This window comes from Sceloporus occidentalis, unplaced genomic scaffold, assembly GCF_023333645.1.
Source record: "Sceloporus occidentalis isolate IW3139 unplaced genomic scaffold, rSceOcc1.0.p SCAF_7, whole genome shotgun sequence".
Classification (NCBI taxonomy): Eukaryota; Metazoa; Chordata; class Lepidosauria; order Squamata; family Phrynosomatidae; genus Sceloporus; species Sceloporus occidentalis.
In genome coordinates, this window is record NW_028316987.1 from 7,860,099 (window position 1) to 7,878,473 (window position 18,375).

At 40.5% G+C, this 18,375-nt stretch overlaps 1 protein-coding gene across 4 annotated transcripts in view; it reads right to left on the minus strand.

The window, feature by feature from the left end:
* LOC149309111 (signal transducer and activator of transcription 5B) overlaps positions 1 to 18,375 on the minus strand; it is a 79,905-nt gene that overhangs the window by 27,911 nt on the left and 33,619 nt on the right. The gene's annotated exons all lie outside the window — the stretch shown is intronic.

Here is an 18,375-nt window from a genome sequence, read left to right on the forward strand (position 1 = left end):
TTCCAGACTCTTAGGACACATGCATAATTTAAACAGTATACTTCCAAAGTGACCCAAAGCAGCTTTATTTTGGCCTGTCTGCAATTTCTTCTTATGTATTTTATTTTATCTTTGTTCCATAATGTTATTTTTTTGCTGCTTGTAGCATAATGGTTGAAGGCTAATAATGCTTTAATAAATATATGAAATAAAATGCTGTCAAAACCCCCCTACTAGGTTGCCAGGAAATACCATATATACTCAACTATAAGTTGACCTCATGTATAAGTCAAGAGCAGCTTTTGGGACCAAAATTATGGATTTTAATATGGATAAGTCGAGGGTAATATTTAGGGCTATGTAATGAAAGATGTAAAGGGTGAAGCAAAGGCAAACAATGCCAAAGAACTTACAAAATTCCAGCAGGCATACTGTATATACTCATGTATAAGTCTAGAAATTTAGGCTAAAAAATTGACCCCAAAAAAACGAGTACTGTACTTTAACTCATATATATATATATATATATATATATATATATATATCCATCCCCTGGTGAAAGGCGAGAGTTTAATCTGCCCTGGAAGGATTCATCCCCTTCTGCTCTCTCATCCATCCAGCCTTTAATATGAGTACAAATAGTTATGCCTGCTGTAATTTTGCAAGTTCTTGGGCATTGCTTTGCTTTGTCCTTTACATCTTTTATTGCATGCCCCTAACTTTTACCCTCGACTTATCCACAGGTAATATCAAAGTCCATAATTTTGGCCCCAAAAATGCCTTTGACTTATATATGAGGTCAACTTATATAGTCAAGTATATATGGTAACTGTTTGTACTCACTCTAAAGCATGGATGGATGGATCTGTCCTGATTATACATTTGCCTTTCACCTGGAAATGGTTCCTTTAAAAAAAAAAAAAAATAAGAATTAAAGTACAATTGACCCATGGATAAGTTGACTCAGATTTTTGGGGTCAGTTTTTTGATGAAAATTTCTAGACTGATACACGAGTATAATACAGCAGTATCTCTTTTCACAGACTGTTCACAAACCTGACATATTATTATTTATTCTGGACTAACCTAAACAAGGCATATTTGCTTATTATTATAGGCATACTTTCATGTCAACATAGTATATAATTACATGAATGAGGAATACACTACCATGTGTAGAAATTAAATCATAAGATTAAAAAATCTTGCTTCAGAGAAAAAAAACAACTGTAGAATATTTGTAATCAGAGATGTATGTCTACCTACTCTGGAAAGCCTGACATGTTACTGTACGACATTTTAACACATGGAAAATGTGCCAAAAGCCAGAAGGCATGGGACCAGGACTGGGGTTAAGAGAACACAATTCTCATCTCTGACAGACATTCTAGGTCACCAGAAGTTCCACCATGTACTTCTACCTCAAGTAAAGCTTTAGAGGTCGTGTCTTAGCAAGGTTCTTTCTACACCATCCTCACAGGTGGGATAGGGACGTTTTAGTGGCTGCTCCAAGGATCTGAAGCCTAGAGGAGCTAGGTTGGCAGTTCCCTTGTTACTCTTCCATAGGCTGGTGAAGTCTTTTTTAAAAAATCGATTGATTGCAGGCTGGAAAAAGAGCCTTTAATAATGTGCTATATTGTCTGTGTTTGTTGCTTTTCTTTATTTTCTCATAAAATTTAAATTTTAACAAAATTTTACAAGTTTATTAACAATAAACTGAACAGATAAACATATGGGATACAATAAAAAGGAAAAAAAACCTAAGGCATTCATGATGCTTTTGGTTGCTTTTGATTTTAATGGGTATGCTTTTAATTACTTTTAATTCTATCAAAATTATAATTACATTTTTATTTTTGTATGATGTGTAATCTTAGCACCATCTATTTTAACTTTTATAGGCTGCCTTGAGTCCCAGGACTTGAGGAAAAGGTGAAATATAAATATAATGGTAACACACCTCAGGCTTCCCCCATCTACAGTTGGCCCTTGATACCTACTGGGGTTTGGTTCCAGGCCCCTGTGTGGATAACAAAATCTGTGGATGTTCAAGTCCCATTATATACAATGGCACAGTAAGATGGTCTTCCTTATATAAAATGGCTCAATCAATGTTTGCTTTTTGCAATTTATATATTTTAAATATATTTTCAAACCATGGTTGTTTGAATCTATGGATAAAAAAATCCATGGATACAGAGGGCTGACTGTAGCATGCTTCACATGTGTTGCCAGTACAATTGCCCTAAGCCCCCAGGCATGCAACATGGATGTAAAATTTGTTTAAAATGGAAGTCCTTTCTGCTGTGCAGAACAGGGTCAGTACCCCCCCCCCCCCAAAAAAAAAAAACCTTTGCTGATGGAACAAGAAGATAAGCCATCAGGATGAACTTGTGCCAAAAGAACAATACTACTGTATTGGCAGTGGACTGATTAACATCAGTACAAAGGGCAAATATGGGTAAAATTGGGGGTATGAAAAAGAAGGAATGAATTTTTAGAAGTCTGAGGTCATTCTTGCTGACACAACAATATTATTCCTGCAATGAAGGAAACAAAAATACAATTCCCATCAGAATCAATATAGTGCGCCAGATTGGGAAAATTACTTTATTGGACAACAGCTCCAATATTCCGCAGCCAATACAGTGAGTCTACACTCTGTGCTAGCTATGAGCACACAAGTATGCCATTAGCCTTAAGAAAAGCTCCACTACCAGAAAATTAAAACATTCAGGGGAAATTTGTACTATACATGTGAAACAGCTAAACGAAGAATAGTCAATGCAGTTAATTAACACAAAACATTCTGCTAACTGAAAGAGCTGAGATTTTTCCATACTCTATCAAAGCCAAGGCACACAGCGACAGAATAGAAAGTGAAGACAGAGGCCAGTGAAACTCCCCACACCAGAAAGATTCTATTTTAATTTCAATCATCTCCCTCAGCAGACAAATCCTTAAACTCAAACTTTAGAGGAGAATTATAAGGGAAATGCACACTCAGTGGGGAAGGTGGACAGGATAGAAAAGAGAACCAGGCAACAACACCTTTCCTAAAGTATTCATTCAGCAATGGTTCAGTGCTAGGTATGGTTTGTTGTCCTTGCTTCCCATTCTGTATCATCTCTATTACCCAGAGTCTTCCCTCTCTCCAAAGGAAGCATCCTGTCATCAAAGAAGCAAAGATGTCTCCCTAAACAATGCTGTCATTATCAGGGCCATAAAGGAAGCCTGGCATTGCTCCTATGTACAGGATTGTCACAAGTAAAGATTGAACCTTACCTCTTAACAAGAAACCTGTAGAACAAGAATTGCCCACATGAAGAAAAGAAAAAGAGAGAGCAGTGCCATCACAAGGCAGGGGACAATGAGGAAAAGGCAGGGGGAAAGAAAGAACCACTGCTAAAGTGCTATGTATCACCCACACAGACTGCAAGAAGAAGCAGGAAAGGGCTTGTGGGGAAGAGGGCCTTAATCAAAAAGGGATTCAGAAGCATGGTCAGGTTGATATGGTGACGATGCATGACCACGTCAGAGCATAATGACAATTTTAGCCAGTAGTACTCCATCATTTCCCAAAACACCTTGGAGAAGGGAGAGGGTAAATTTCCTGCACCATTAGAATATTTCTCAGTTCTTCACTTGGGCTGTGATTGTCCTGATGGTGTGAAGGGTAGCACAACTGGATTGCTGCAGAGAGTAGAGTGAGTTGAGCAGCTGAATGAGAGTAGAGCTGACAACCAGCCTTTGTCCTTTTCTCTCTCCCTCCCTTCCCTCCTTTCCAGGGAAAAGACAGGGCACCTAAAACCCTAGGACCTGAGGCAATACAATGGAGGGGGCCACCAACCTTTTCTTCCAAACTCTCTCTTCAAACAGTAACACCACCAACAAAATCCCTCCAGCCTCAGGTTGAAGTAACTATGCCTCCTTCAAGACTCCTCCTTCTCTTCCACCACCATCACTACCTCAACTGTTCCTACACTGGCACACTCATGTTCCTAAACTTTGTAACTGGCTTCTGTCACCCACCACCATCAGTATGTCAGGATGTGCCAGGAGTGATATCACACACTTCCACACACCATATTCAACCAGCTCTCAGATAAAAAAATATATATATTTCAGAAGTTAGGGGATTCTGGGATATGGAGAAAGCTAACCTAACCTGTTCACTGGTGGTTTTCCTGGCATTTGGGGCCATTTGGGGGTGAAAAATCTCTCCAATATCACTTTAAACCTTTTTTAAAACTAAAATCAGGGGGGTGGGTTCTGGGGACTTAGTATTGGAAGCTGCCGAAGTGGGCTTCACGGACTGCACTTTCTCCACTCCTACTATCAACTAAAGAGGGAGTAATGTGGACAGACAATTCAAATAATCTTTCTTGTTAGCCTCCTCACCCACAGGTTAACACCCTTTCACATGCATAACACAATTGATTACTTCTTTCAATAGTGTTATTGCCAAAAGGGAAAACCCATGTGTACTGTATTGTGAAAGTAAGTAAGAGTCTGGAAAAGCCCTGTGAAATGCATTGGGAAATGAAAGGCACAGGCTTTGCTGCAATAACAACAACCACTAAAGACAAAATGGATGACTCTTAAGTCACAAGCCACAGGGCGATTCCAAACTACCAACAAAAACAACAACAGGAAAATGAAACAAAGAACTATTAATATTGGATCATTACAAAACAAAGCAAAAAACACCTTAAGCTGAAGAGAATTGTAAAGAACTAGGTGTCCGGGAAATATGTCATCTTTCTAAATAAAAATGTTAATGTACAATTTAAAAGCCACCTAAAATGTATGCAATTTGCTGGAGGAAAAATGTCATAGCAGCATTAGGATGAGGTCGAAAATAAAATACCACAAAAATAAAATGCCATGATAAGGACATGAGTATCTACAACAAGGATGGGTAACATGTATCCTTTCAGATGCTGGTGGCCCTGTATTTCTCATAAACCCTAAGCAGAACAGCCAATGGTGATGAATCCTGGAAGTTGCAGTCTAACAATATTTGGAAATAGTAACAGATTATGGACTGAGCCAGTTGCATCTAGAAGACCATTTCTCTTGAAACAGAGGAATCTCAGAAAGTATTTGTATCCTCCAGATCACTGCATGAGTAAGGAGTACAAGTGGGTAAAATGAGTACACTGTCCTAATTCAAAGTACAACAGGCCCAGATGCCAAGATATCATTAACTATACAGTACTTAAAATTGCCAGAGTGAAGTGCTAATTGCCTAAGTGATCTTGGCAGAATAAGAGTAAACAAATAAGATACATGTTATATATAACGTGTGTGTGTGCATGCATGTGTGTACACACAGAGTATAAATGTTAATCCTTCAAGTCTGCATAAATTAAAAGACATGAAATGCTACGTCTGAATTGGTAGAAAGGTGCAAACGGACTAATGTTCTAATCTCATTGCTGGGACTGACATGAAAGAAATCTCAATGAAACCATTCCAGAAGTAGTAAAAGAGAAGGGGAAAAAGATTTTCCTGTTCTAGCAGATCCCCAAAAGCAACTAAATGTATTAAAAGAGTATGGAATTGGTTAGAGAAAGAGCAAGCACTTAGGGATTCTCCCGATGTTGATTCTCGCTTGTTCCTCCATAAATTGACCCCCTTGTGTGCTAGCAATTTGAACTCATAAATCTAAGTCTATTGTTTAGACAGGTCAAAGATTCTTCCTGCATAAGATCCTAGCTGCACATAAACACATTTCAAATAACTAAAAATACAAGGTTGTAACAATGCCAGAAGCACAGGCACATACATACAGAGCAACAGCTCACCTACACAGATATGCACTGGCATAAGCTAACAAGACACAACAGCCTTGCACTGTACTCATGCAGCCAATATGTGCTATGGTGAATTGCAGTGGGATGGAAAAAGCGAAAGCCTCTGAACTAAGCATGTAGGTGTAAGGTACAAAACTCTAGTTCCAGAGAATTATCAGATGTGGGATAAGAACCTCTTTTGCTAAACTAGGTACAGATGAAATTTCTTACTTTCCTTGTTGAAAAAGATCCTTTATACCGGGGTGGGCAAAGGATGATCTGCAAGGCCACATATTTTTGTAGCTCCAAGGTCAAAAGTGTTTTGTTTTGTTGCTCCCAAATGCCTTCCAGGGTGTGTGGAGGGCATTTCCACCATTCTTGGCATCCCTCTGCTCCCCAAGAGGTAAACACACACACACACACACATGGAGGGAGGGAGGGAGCCAATGTGAGCATTTGACTATGACTCTGGAGTTCAATTCCAAGTTTGGCCATGAAACCCACTAGACATGAAACCCAGCTTGGGTAAGTCACATGCTTTCAGCCTCAGGAGAAAGCAATGGCAAGCCTCCTCTGAACAAATCTTGCCAAGAAAACCACATGATCGGTTCACCTTAGAGTCGCCATAAGTTGGAAACAACTTGAACGCACACAATAACAACAATATGTGAAAATACACACACATGCGCCAAAATGCTGCTCAATGGGGGCAAAGGGGTATTTCTAGTATGGTTTATCCCCTGGACCAATTTATAGCCTGGAGATGCCTTTTTTGAAACAGGAAATGACTTTTACTCACTTTCTGTTGTTAAAAAAAAGGCCTCTCCTGTGTTTAAAATGGCTGAGAGAGGCCCCAAAACATGGTGCAAATGCCCCCCTGTCCTGTAGAGGAAATTTAGGAAGATTTGGGGACAAACTTCTCTTGATTTATTTATTTATTTATTTATTTATTTATTTATTTATTTATTTATGATGAGCATGTGATGGGAGGTGTGGTTTCCTGGGAAGCAATGTGTCACCCTACCCTTACACATTTGCCACCAGGTAGCTTATAGCATACTCTTCTGAATGATATAGCTTCAGCTTGCCAGACATGATATTCTTGCACATATTTCATACATGTCTTGACTTTGCTATCTCTCAGAATGGAACAGTGGTTTAAGTGTTGGACTATGACTCTGGAGACTAGGGTTTGATTCTCTGCTCAGCTATGAAACGCACTGGGTGACCGTGGGCAAGTCACAATCTCCCAGCCTCAGGGGAAGGCAATAGCAAATCTTCTCTAAACAAATTTTGCCAAGAAAACTCCATGATAGTTTCACCTTAGGGTTGCCATAAGTCGGAAACAACTTGAAGGCACACAACACGACAACTAATAGTGGCTTCCACTGATGGGTGCCAAGTTTGTAGGCTTGATCAAGACACTCGTCCGCCAGTAGCTTGATTCACACAGTAACCCCTTGGATCCTCCAGTTCTTGTTGCTGCTGCCTCTCCAGCTGTCTCTGACAGGAAGGAGTCATTTCCTTCCACAGTATCTGCTGCCACTTGTAAACCAGCTTCCTCTTCCCTAACATTCAACTGCTACAGTCACTCACATGCTTTTTACATGCCAGGGAAACAGACCATGGGAATAAAGCCTACCCGAGGTACTGGGAAAATGGGGGGTAGGGAATGTCCAAATACAAAAACAAATCCTATTCCAAGGTAATGTAAGTTCCATTTTTCATACATCTCTCTCAGTAGCAGCAACACTGGGCCAGAGCTGATATGTCCTTTGATTCCAAACTAAGACTTAGATCCAGAGATGTTCTTGTTGTTTCCTGCTTTCCCCCCAAAATTGGATGAGCCTACCAAGGTTTTTAAGATCCTTGGGGGTAGGCTTTTTATTTAGGCTGGCTTTTGGCCATTAACTGTTTTTTTGCAAAAGGGTATTTTAGCATCAGATGTGTGTGTACATATGTCTTATACTTTTATTCCAATAGTTAGCTATCAAATGCTTTTAAACTGTTTAAAATTAGCATGTTTGTAATGGGATAGCTTAGGTTTTTTTAAAATAAAAAAACCAAAAAAGATGTTACATTATGTTTTTTCCTGGTCCTGGAATGACAGCAATGTTAGTGCTAATTGTACATGTAAGGGGAGAGTAAGCCAAAGCTAAGCATAAAGGCAGAGAAGGGTCATTCTCACAGCAGATTTCAGTCCTCAGTCAGGTGTATGTTGGGACAGCACTTCTTAAGCATTGCAGTCTCAAGCCATTTAGGGCCTTTAATATCAATAGCAGGAGTTTAGGTTCAAACCAAAAGCATATTGGCAGCTAGTGCTACTTCTTTAGGACCTGGCATTATATAGTTTTGGTATGATGTTCCAGCAAACAACATAGCTGCTGCATTTTGTACTAGATGCAATTTCTGAATCATTTTTTTTTTCTTTTGAATAATTTTGAACATCAACTTCTGAATCATCATTAAGGGCAGCCCCCATGTACAGCACGTAGTAGTAGTTTAACCAGGAAGTTACCAGCACAGGAACTAAATTTTTCCTGTCCAGGAGGTAAATGAGCTGAGGCGCTCCAAGCCATACAGCCCATTTGGGTTATCACTGACAGAAAGAGATCTGGGAGTGCCTCCAACCTACACTCTTTCAGGGAAATACAAGTCCATCCAGGGCAGACACTTTATCTACTATCCAGACCCTAGAACTACCAACTCACAAATCCTGTCTTACTGGAATTCAGCTTCAATTTACTGACCTGCATCTATTCCCATTAGAGGATGTTCCAGGTACCTGCATTGCCTGAACACATTCCAATAAGGACAAGTAGAGCTCAGTATCCTACTGTGTGTCCAAACTTAAAGCAGGCGAGGTTTTGTTCACAGGATTTTATGGAGTGGGGGCAGACAGGATTTGGAGCTACCCAAGTTTAGTGGTTCGCATGTTGGGCTAGGACCAACATAGGGAGACCAAGGTTCTAATCCAAGCTCAAGCATGGAAACCCCTTGCATGAACTTGGCTAAATCAGCCTCAGACAAAGGCAATGGCTAAATTTGCACTGAATAAATCTTACTAAGGAACCCTTATGCTAAGATAGCTATAAATCAAGATCTACTTGAAGTGTCTTCCACTTCTACATCCTCCCGGCATTCTCCTACTGTTGTCCCTTCTTATTGTTGTTCTATAAAATTGTTATGTAACACACAAAGCAACTGTTCAGTGTCTTCAGATTAATACATCTAGGAGTCATTTTTCTAGAATTATTCCTGTTATATAACAACTCACAACCTAACTATGTTGCTCTCTGTTCCAAACAAAGAACCAAACTAATTGATGACCACAGGCTGTACAGCTTGCAAATTAATTTGTTTACATAAATGCGAAGAATAACACAAGTCTATGGTCTTTATTTTAATTAATTTATTTCAGCTTCTTTTTTCAGGATGCCCAAGGCAAATAACAAACTAAAATACAAGAAGTCCACTGAACAATTTAACATAAACACAATAATTATTTTACAAAATTAAATGCAAACAAACCAAACAAAAACCAAGCAAGCCAACCAGATAAGTATTTAAAAGCTTAAAATAATTAAGGAGAGCAGCAAGGGGAAAAAATCCCATAGAGGAGAATTATATAAACTGGGAGAGACCATAGAAAAATATTTTCCCTGTACTTCAGGCAAATGTACCTCTAATACAGGTGGAACACACAAAAGCTCACTATATTAATCTTAATGGATAGAAAAACATTAATGCAGATGAGGTCCTTCCTCTTTTTTTTAGCAAACTGCTGCTCAGTTTTGTCAGACATTCTATGCTAATTGAGCAAAAGCACAACATCTGCAGAATTTGGTACACTGAGTATCTCAGATATTGTTCTTATTTGTCTTTTAAAGGCACATTTCTATCCCTTATGATTGTCCAGGATGCATATGTATAGAATATGGATGTCTAATGAAATCTAAGAGCATGGGCAGGGATGCTGAACAGGACTTTCAGCATCCAGGAAATACAAGTTCAATACCTAATGTTCCTTGCATTTCTGTGTAACTCTCTAAAGAAGAATACATCTAAATAAATGTGAAAATTTTTGCTTATTGTATAACCTGCGCCACCTTTAGGTTGGCTAGGAAGTATAAGTGTATTTACTAGGCCTCTTAGTGGAAATATAGGGAGAGGTGAAGCAAAGGGCCAGGAACAGCCTAATGAATATTGAGTACAGGAGTAATTTAGCTCACACTCATTTGGCCAGGCAAACATGAGCAAGTCAAGAAACCCATTGGAGACCCTGATCTTCCTACCTGCTAGTTCCCTACTAGACCCAGCAAATAGCTATCTTTAATGTTCAGAAGCAGATCTGTCATCAGTACAGATAAATCCTTAAGTGCTAAGACAATGTTCTCCCAGATTCAAACTCCAATTAGCAATCTCACAAAATGGTTAATCTTCCAGGGGAGTGTTTTCAAAGGTAGTTTCACATGTAGCACATAGCAATAGTCCATTCTGGCTGCTTCTAAGTGAGTCTGCAGTTTGTTGCAACACTCTCTGATGATGAAAGGCGCTCTTTGCACTGGCTACCCTCCAGCAAAGAAGCTGAATCCAGAAAATGTGATCCTTATGGCAAACGTGATCCTTTAGTAGAAGTAAAACACTGTGAAGAAAAGACTGAATGCATGTGAGTCCATTCTTCATATCATCAAGCCTACCTCAGTTTATCAGCTGCCTAAACCCAATTTTGGAAGAGAAAAGGAAAATGTAAATGTAATAAATACATAAATCATAAAATATTATGACTTGTCTGGCCCACTACTGATCCCCGGCATCATTTCAGCAACTTTGTTGCCTCACCTGATCAGGATGACTTCTCCCAATAATTTCAAACAGATATTATAAGGCAAGGGTAGGAGACTGTCAGGGGCAAGGGGTCTGCAAGGCACAATTGTACAATCTACAATCTTTGGGCCCTGGATGCGCTTTTTCTACCTCTGTTACAGGACAAGAAAAAATAAAATGGAACTCTGAATGACCCTGCAGCATAATTGCCACAGGGCTTAGCACCAGTTTCTCAGCACTATTGTCTAGAATTCCCTTTCCTATCCTGCCCTATCTTCAAATAGGGGCAGGAAGGCATAACATCAGGCCATCCACTCTATACTTGGAGATTCTATCTACAAGGATACTGTGGTTGATGGTATTGAGAGCTACTGAGGGTAAAACAGAATTTCAGACGCCCCATCTTTCTTCTAGCACAGGTGATCTATCAGGACCAGGGATTCCAGAGTGAAAACTGGTGAGGATGCCTGTATCTTTAATACTTATGCAGAGGCAGGAATTTCAGCTGGTTGCTTGTTATCTAGCAACACTAGATGACATTCCTCTTCTACACAACAATAAAAGGTACAGAAGCCCTCTCCAATTTGCCCTCTGGCAACCCCAATCAGAACACTTAAAGCAATTTCCAAGTCAAGGCTAAATCCATGCTGAAATGGATCCAGAACACATTGGAGTTGCCCAGCTATCACCTGTTCAACTACTTGCTCAAGAAGGGAGCATTTGTGACCAGCTGACAGGCATCAGGAATGCATTAGATTCCAAGTCACCAAAGTTTTAAATGTGACATGAAGTATAGGCTTTCCCCACTTTTTGATCCCTCCCTCTTTCACTGTTTGCAAATTATAGACAAGTTCCTTTAATTCAAAAGGGATTGTGCTCTTTCTTGTCTACAAGGCTCACTTGGAACCACTCGCATGCACTTTAGTTTTCGCATGCATGTAAAAGTGTTATATAGGAGCGTTGCAGACTGCCGCTGCTGTTTGCTCCGCGAGGGAGCTGCAGCAACCAAACCGCGCGATTCCCTCGCGGAGCAAAAAAGAAGCTCCAAAATGGAGCTTCTTCCTGCGGCACGGTTATGACGCCGCGAGGTGCCAATGGCGCACTCGCGATGTCATAAGCGCCATGCGATGTGCAGACGCACAGCGTCCGCTACGTCAATATGGCGGCGGCCGTGTGGAACGGCCGCCGCCATATTATACGTATTGACTACGTACTAGGGTTAGGGGGGTGCGGAAGCACCGCCCCTTCCTAACCCTAATACGTAGTCAATACGTATTTTATGGCAGTTTGTAACCCGCCATAGTGTGTTATTTATGCTTTCAGTGGTCAAAATGCACTTGCAAGCTTTTTTTTAAAAAAGAGTTCTACATTTCAACCAATTCCAATTTCTGACAGTACTCCAGTCAATTATGCATCAGATAAGCAGAGGTATCCTGTACTCCCTTTTTGCTCGTCCTCCATTGCTACCAATCAGTTTCATTTGGTATCCCAAGTTCTAATATTATGAGACATAGAGAAAAAAACCCTCTCTCTTCCCTCATAATTTTATAAACCAATTATATTCCCTTCTCTGAAAAGGCTGGCAGACTCAAAACTGGATACAGCTCTTGTATCTTTTGATTGCTTGTCAGAATTCCCTCTTTTAAACAACAATTAAAGGTAGGCAATCTGTCTCCAGTTTTTACTCCAGTGATCCTTTTTCCTTGACAACTCCCCCCTCAAAAAACACACTAAACCCTCATTGAAATATTGTGCTTTTCCACAAAGTGACAGTCCTATATGCTTACACACAGTTCCAGCCATTCAGACTTGGTTTTTGGAGAGATTTATTCTTCTTCACAGCACAGACCCAGTCTATGAAAATCTCCTTCCAGCTGTCCTGACCCAGTTGTAACCTACATGCTGTACCACATTGCAAAAATCAAGAGGACTTACAAAGTCATAACCTGGGGGATTAGTCACCAATATACAACCCATAATAGCTCCTGCTAAATAAAGAGGGCATCATGCTTCATCTGAGAGACCTACTACAGGACTGAGTCAGAGGAAAAGGAAATGAAATAATGCTTCATTTACACTCATCCCCCCATATTTGCGGATTTGATATTTACGGATTTGATTATTCACGGATTTGCTTAATATGATCACTCTAGGAATATCTAGGTCCTCCAGTGCAACTCTGTGGTCAACCTTAACTAAAAGTTGGATTAAAAGACCTAGAGATTCCTAGAGAGAATACTCCGCTAGGCATTTTTAGTTCCTCCAGTGCAGTTCTATGGTCGGTGTCTATCAAACGTTGACCACAGAGTTGTCCTGGAGGATGTAGAGCAGTGGTTCCCAACCTGTGGGTCGGAACCCCTTTGGGAGTCGAATGACCCTTTCACAGAGGTCACTTAAGACCACTGGAAAACACATATTTGCATGTAGCAATGAAAATAATGTTATGGTTGGGGGTCACCACAACATGAGAAATTGTATTAAAGGGTCACGGCATTAGGAAGGTTGGGAACCACTGACCTAGAGATTCCTAGAGAGGTGTCCTCTCAGGTAAAAACATGTTTTTGTTATTTGCAGTTTTTCCATATTCACAGGGGTCTTCTGCCCCTAATCCTAGCTAATATGTAGGGACAAGTATTTCATGTGAAGTGTTTTCGAAGACCTCCTATGAGAAACATATTCTTTTCTACATTAGGATACTGTGGAAGGAAAAGCCTCAGGAACAGATCTACCAGGTTCCTCAAGAGTAGCATGCCAACTATCAACAAATAAACAGAAGAGTGAGGCAAGCTATTTTTAAGTCTTAAACAGTACAGGGAACTCATTGTTGGGATACCATGGTAAGAGATGGTAAATGATCACATTTTCCTGGTTTCTTCTTTTTATTGTTGTTGTTGAGACTTAAGGCAGCTTGCAAAGTTAAAGCATAAACAACGATAAAAATTACACTGTACAAAAGTTAAAAAATAAATTAAACTATCATTAAAATTAAAAGCAGTTAAAAACAAAATATTAAAAAGAACAACAAATGTAAACCACACCGCACATAGGGAACCTCTTCCCTCAGCAGTCAAGGAAGCACAATGTTAGCAAGTAACTAAAATAAAAGCAGAATTTAAAAACTTACACAGAGTATGATAGACATGAAAAAAGTTATGAGTGCTGTGCAAAAGGTGTCCAAAATATTTGTTGTTGCTGCTGTTGCTGTTGCGTGCCTTCAAGTCATTTTTGACTCATGGCAACCCTAAAGTGAATCTATCACAGGGTTTTCTTAGCAAATTTCTTCAGAAGGGGGTTGGTATTTCCATCCTCTGAGACTGAGAGGATGTGTCATTTAGCCAAGGTCACCCATGGATTTCATGGGTCAGCAGGGATTTCAACACAGTCACAGTCCAACACTCAAACCACCCACAAACACATTTTGGACAACATGAATAATTCCAATTTAAGTGCTAGAACAGGTGAAAGGTGAAATTACTTAGCAAACAAAACAATGCATTTTCAGTGTCTTAGAAAAACTATATGTCTACTCAACTGAAATATTTTTTCTCCAGGAATGAATTCTGGGTCCTCACCCACATAAGCCATGAGAACTGTACATCTAAATAATTTAGGTAGGGTTTCACTTGTGTCAGGTGCTAGGGCTTGACAATCCTAGTTCAAATAAGTAGTGGCCTTAACAATTTTTGATTGTCCAAAACCCCTGTGAAATGTTTGATGTCTCCATGCAACCTAATACAGAAGCATTTGTGTAAAAATGCTCTTGGACCAAATGGACCAAAAAGAAATGTTTACTGTTCCAAATGCAGTCAGGCACAGCAGCTGTTTACTAAACCCCAGGGCTCAAGCATCAGATGGGACAAGGTATTTTTCTTTTACCATGATGAGAGATACCAACGAAACCCTAATCCGACTGGGAGATTCCAGGTTAAACCTGTCCTTAATCTCTAACATAATAACAAATCACTCTGGATAAAGCAGCATCTGTCTGCATATATACACTTTAAAATGTGTCATTTTGCAAATACTGACAGAAGGCACATATCCAGAGTTCCCAAGTCTATAATATGCATATGGCAGAAAGTGCAATCTAGGATCAAACTTGAAAGTCCTTCTGCCTTAATCTGAACAAGTATTTTTGTCTCCTCTGTATCACCAAAATCCAAGAGAAAGTAGGGTTTGGGCAAGCTGTATACTTAAAACAACAACAACACTGATACAAACAGTTTAAACCAATGTGTTTACTGTGAAGAGCAAGCACAGGTTCAGGGCTAACTGGCTTTTGTGTAGGAGGTCTGGGAATCACATACTGCAATACAGCTAGGAAAACCCAGGTATTTGGTTGCCCTGAGATCTGAAGCTGGTATCTAAACTGTGTTCAGCAGGCATGAGGAAGAAATATGTTGGATCTGTGATTTCAGATTAAAATACCAATTTTGCTTCTCCCAAGACTGAGATGCATCTTGCCTAAGAAACTGTGAGGCTTATGATGTGAGAGAAAATGCACACAAAGGGGCCATTTAGACTACTTTTTACCCTGGGTCAGAACCCAGCTTAACCACGGGAAGTTCATATTGGCCCTGATCCTTTCACTATCGAAGCCGAGGTTTCCACACCCTTTCAGGGGCAAATACCCTTTGGCGCGGGTCTTTTGAAAGCGGAGTAAAAGCTGTATCTTTTGAAAAAAACGGGTCTGGTGAATATGAACTTGTCCCCCAATCATGATCGGGTCAAGTTCAGGGGAGGGATTTAGGGCAGAGGGCAGAACATGCCTCTCCTTCATCTGGATGATGGAGGAGGAGGAGAAGGAAGGAGCCAGAGGAAGAGTGCCAAGAGAATCGGGGTAATGGATGGCGCTGGGGGTGCCAAGGGTAGAATTGGGAGACAGAGCAGGAGGGGGAGGAGGATGAAGCCAGGGGTGCGATGGGCAGAATATGGAGATGGAGCTGGAGGAGGATGGAGCCAGGGATGACAAGGGCAGAATCGGGAGATGGAGCAGCAGGAGGAAGAGGATGGAGCCAGGGGTGCCAAGGGTAGAATCGGGAGACAGAACAAGAGGAGGGGGAGGATGGAGCCGGGGTGACAAGGGCAGAATCGGGGTAACGGGGGAGCAGGAGGAGGAGAAGGAAGGAGCTGGAGAAAGGGTCAAGTTCAGGGTAGGTCAGAGGGAGGATAGAGAACAGAACAAGCCTCCGCTCTCGCAGACAGCTTTCTCTCTCTCTTTTTATTTATTTTTAAATAAATACTATAAAGACTATGCGAATGATTTTGGGGTGATACATATAGATAGAATGCTTGTGTGCTTGTGCTACATTTCCCTTTCATCTCCTCTTGCTCCTGGAATGGCACCTTAAGAGGCTTTATTATTATTATTATTATTATTATTATTATTATTATTAATATGCGAATGCAACAATGCAAATTTTACAAATGTTTCCCTTTCAATTTGGCAAATTGATACAAGAATGAATGCTTTTGCTACACACAACACACACACACACCTAGAGGTTTTTAAATTTGACAGAATATGCGCACTCTGCCGCCAGTTAAGGAGGGGGGAAGCATCCATCCGGTTGGCAAAACGTCACCTTTGATGAAAGCGGAAGAGAATTTGATTGACAGCAAAGGAGCCTTCTTTTAAACTGGTACCGCAAATGTGAACTCTCTGCAAAGAGCTGAAAGGGCAATCAGGGGAAAATAACCCCGATTAAGGTAAATAAATGATAGTGGGCACTTGCTTCCGGACAGATTCGGGAGGAGGGGACCCGATTCTGCCCAGTTCCATCCAGCACAAATAGGTGAATGTGAATGGGGCCAAAGCCATGCACATGTTTTTAAAATGCATTTGAAAAAATGAAGGCAAACATATTGTAGTGAGTGCAAGAAATATACCACCACAAACTTTAAAATGTGTACCAAAATATGCACAAATTTCCATGTGGGTGAAAAAGAAATGCTGCAATCTGATATGAAAACACAAAAGAACAAGAACATGGGTCAGAAACTGAGAAATTCTTAACAGATTTCCACATCTCAGTTTATAAGAGCTGACCATCCACTGCAAAGGTAGCTACATAAAATATGACACCCCCCCCCAAAAAAAAAAGAACAACTGCAACACTTTTCCAGAGCGGCAAAGAACCTTCACAGTTTAATTCATCCAGTCACCTCCTAACTACTTCAGCTTTCCAACTGGTTAGGGATCTCAATCTCTGACCCATGCCTTACTCAGCCTTGCTCAGGAGTCAGACTTCCTTGCAAGGTCGATGCACTAAATCCAACATTGTTCTGAGGGTCACTGAAGAACCTCTCTCCTCCTCCCACATACACGTAGACTTTAATGCTGGATGAAAACCAGCTCTTGAAATCTACTTAGCCTTAAAGAACTGGTTTTTGGGGCTCCCATTTGGCTGCAGTACGAAGGAGGCAAATCATCTCATTCCTGGTTCCCCTGCATCTGCTAGCAGAAGTCCACCACTAGTTTGCCAGATTCTTTAAAAATAAGTATTAAATTCTATTTTTTTTAATTTAAAAAATCTTATTTGCATTATAACATGCTGCTTTTGAGGGAAAGTAGTTTAGAATGAAATATGAATTTAAAGCAAAACATCTTAAATTCCATCTTTATCTCTTGAGCCCACATAGTGCAGTGGTTGGATGGTTGTACTAGCACTCTGGGAGGGCAGAGTTTGAATTGAATCCCTCGCAGCCATGAAAACGCACTGGATGACCTTGGGCAAATCACATTCTTTTAGCCTCAGAGGAAGGCAATGGCAAACCCCCCGGAACAAATCCAAGAAAACTCCATGACAGATTTGCCTTAGAAGTCACCATACATTAGAAATTATTTGAAGGCACACAACATTTCTTAAAATTACATTGGCCCCATACAGACAGGCCAAAATAAAGCTGCTTCGGGTCACTTTGGAGGTATGCTGTTTAAATGTTGCATGCGTCCTAAGACTCCAGAAGCCGCGCCAAAGCCACAATCCAGTCCTAAGGACTGGATCACAGCTTTGGCAATGCTTCCGGACTGTTAGGATGCATGCATCTTTTAAACAGCCTAACTCCAAAGTGACCCGAAGCAGCTTTATTTTGGCAGTCTGTATGGGGTCATTCATAATCCTCTGTCAAGCCTACCAAAATGAAACCTTTTTAATGGGAAACTGATAGAGGGTTTATATAGATTTGAAGTTAAACTTAGCATAGATCTGTTAAAATCAAGGGATCTGATGAAACTTGCAATTCAACATCTGGAGGGCAAGAGGTTCCCTCTCCCTGCTATCTGGTTCAAAATCTGGTTCCCACTAGATGACAAAAGCAGAACTACCAAGGCAATACCCTCTCCCACTGTTGTTTCACCACATCTGGTACTTAAGAGCCACACTACCTCAAAACATGATGGCTCTGTTTAGCCAGCATGGTACTGGCAGGTTTACAGTCATCCCTGAATCTGCCTAATCCTTTATTTAAACTAGTGGGCAACATCACATCTTATGGCAGCAACTTCCATAAATTACAAGTTTTGCTTCTGGATGTTTCTGACAATCTGCCCACCAACACACCAAATTCTGTGTTGAGGCAGGACTTTTGACTTCAAGTAAGTGATACTGGTATGTGTCTAGAATCAAACAAATATCCACCAGATTTAAAACTGCCACATGTCTCTAAGCAGAGATAATTGTGAAGGGCAAAAGGAACACGGATAATTGCAAGACCAGATATGTAGTTATAAAGGGCTGGGAAACCAGGTGCAAAAGAGAGAGAGAATATT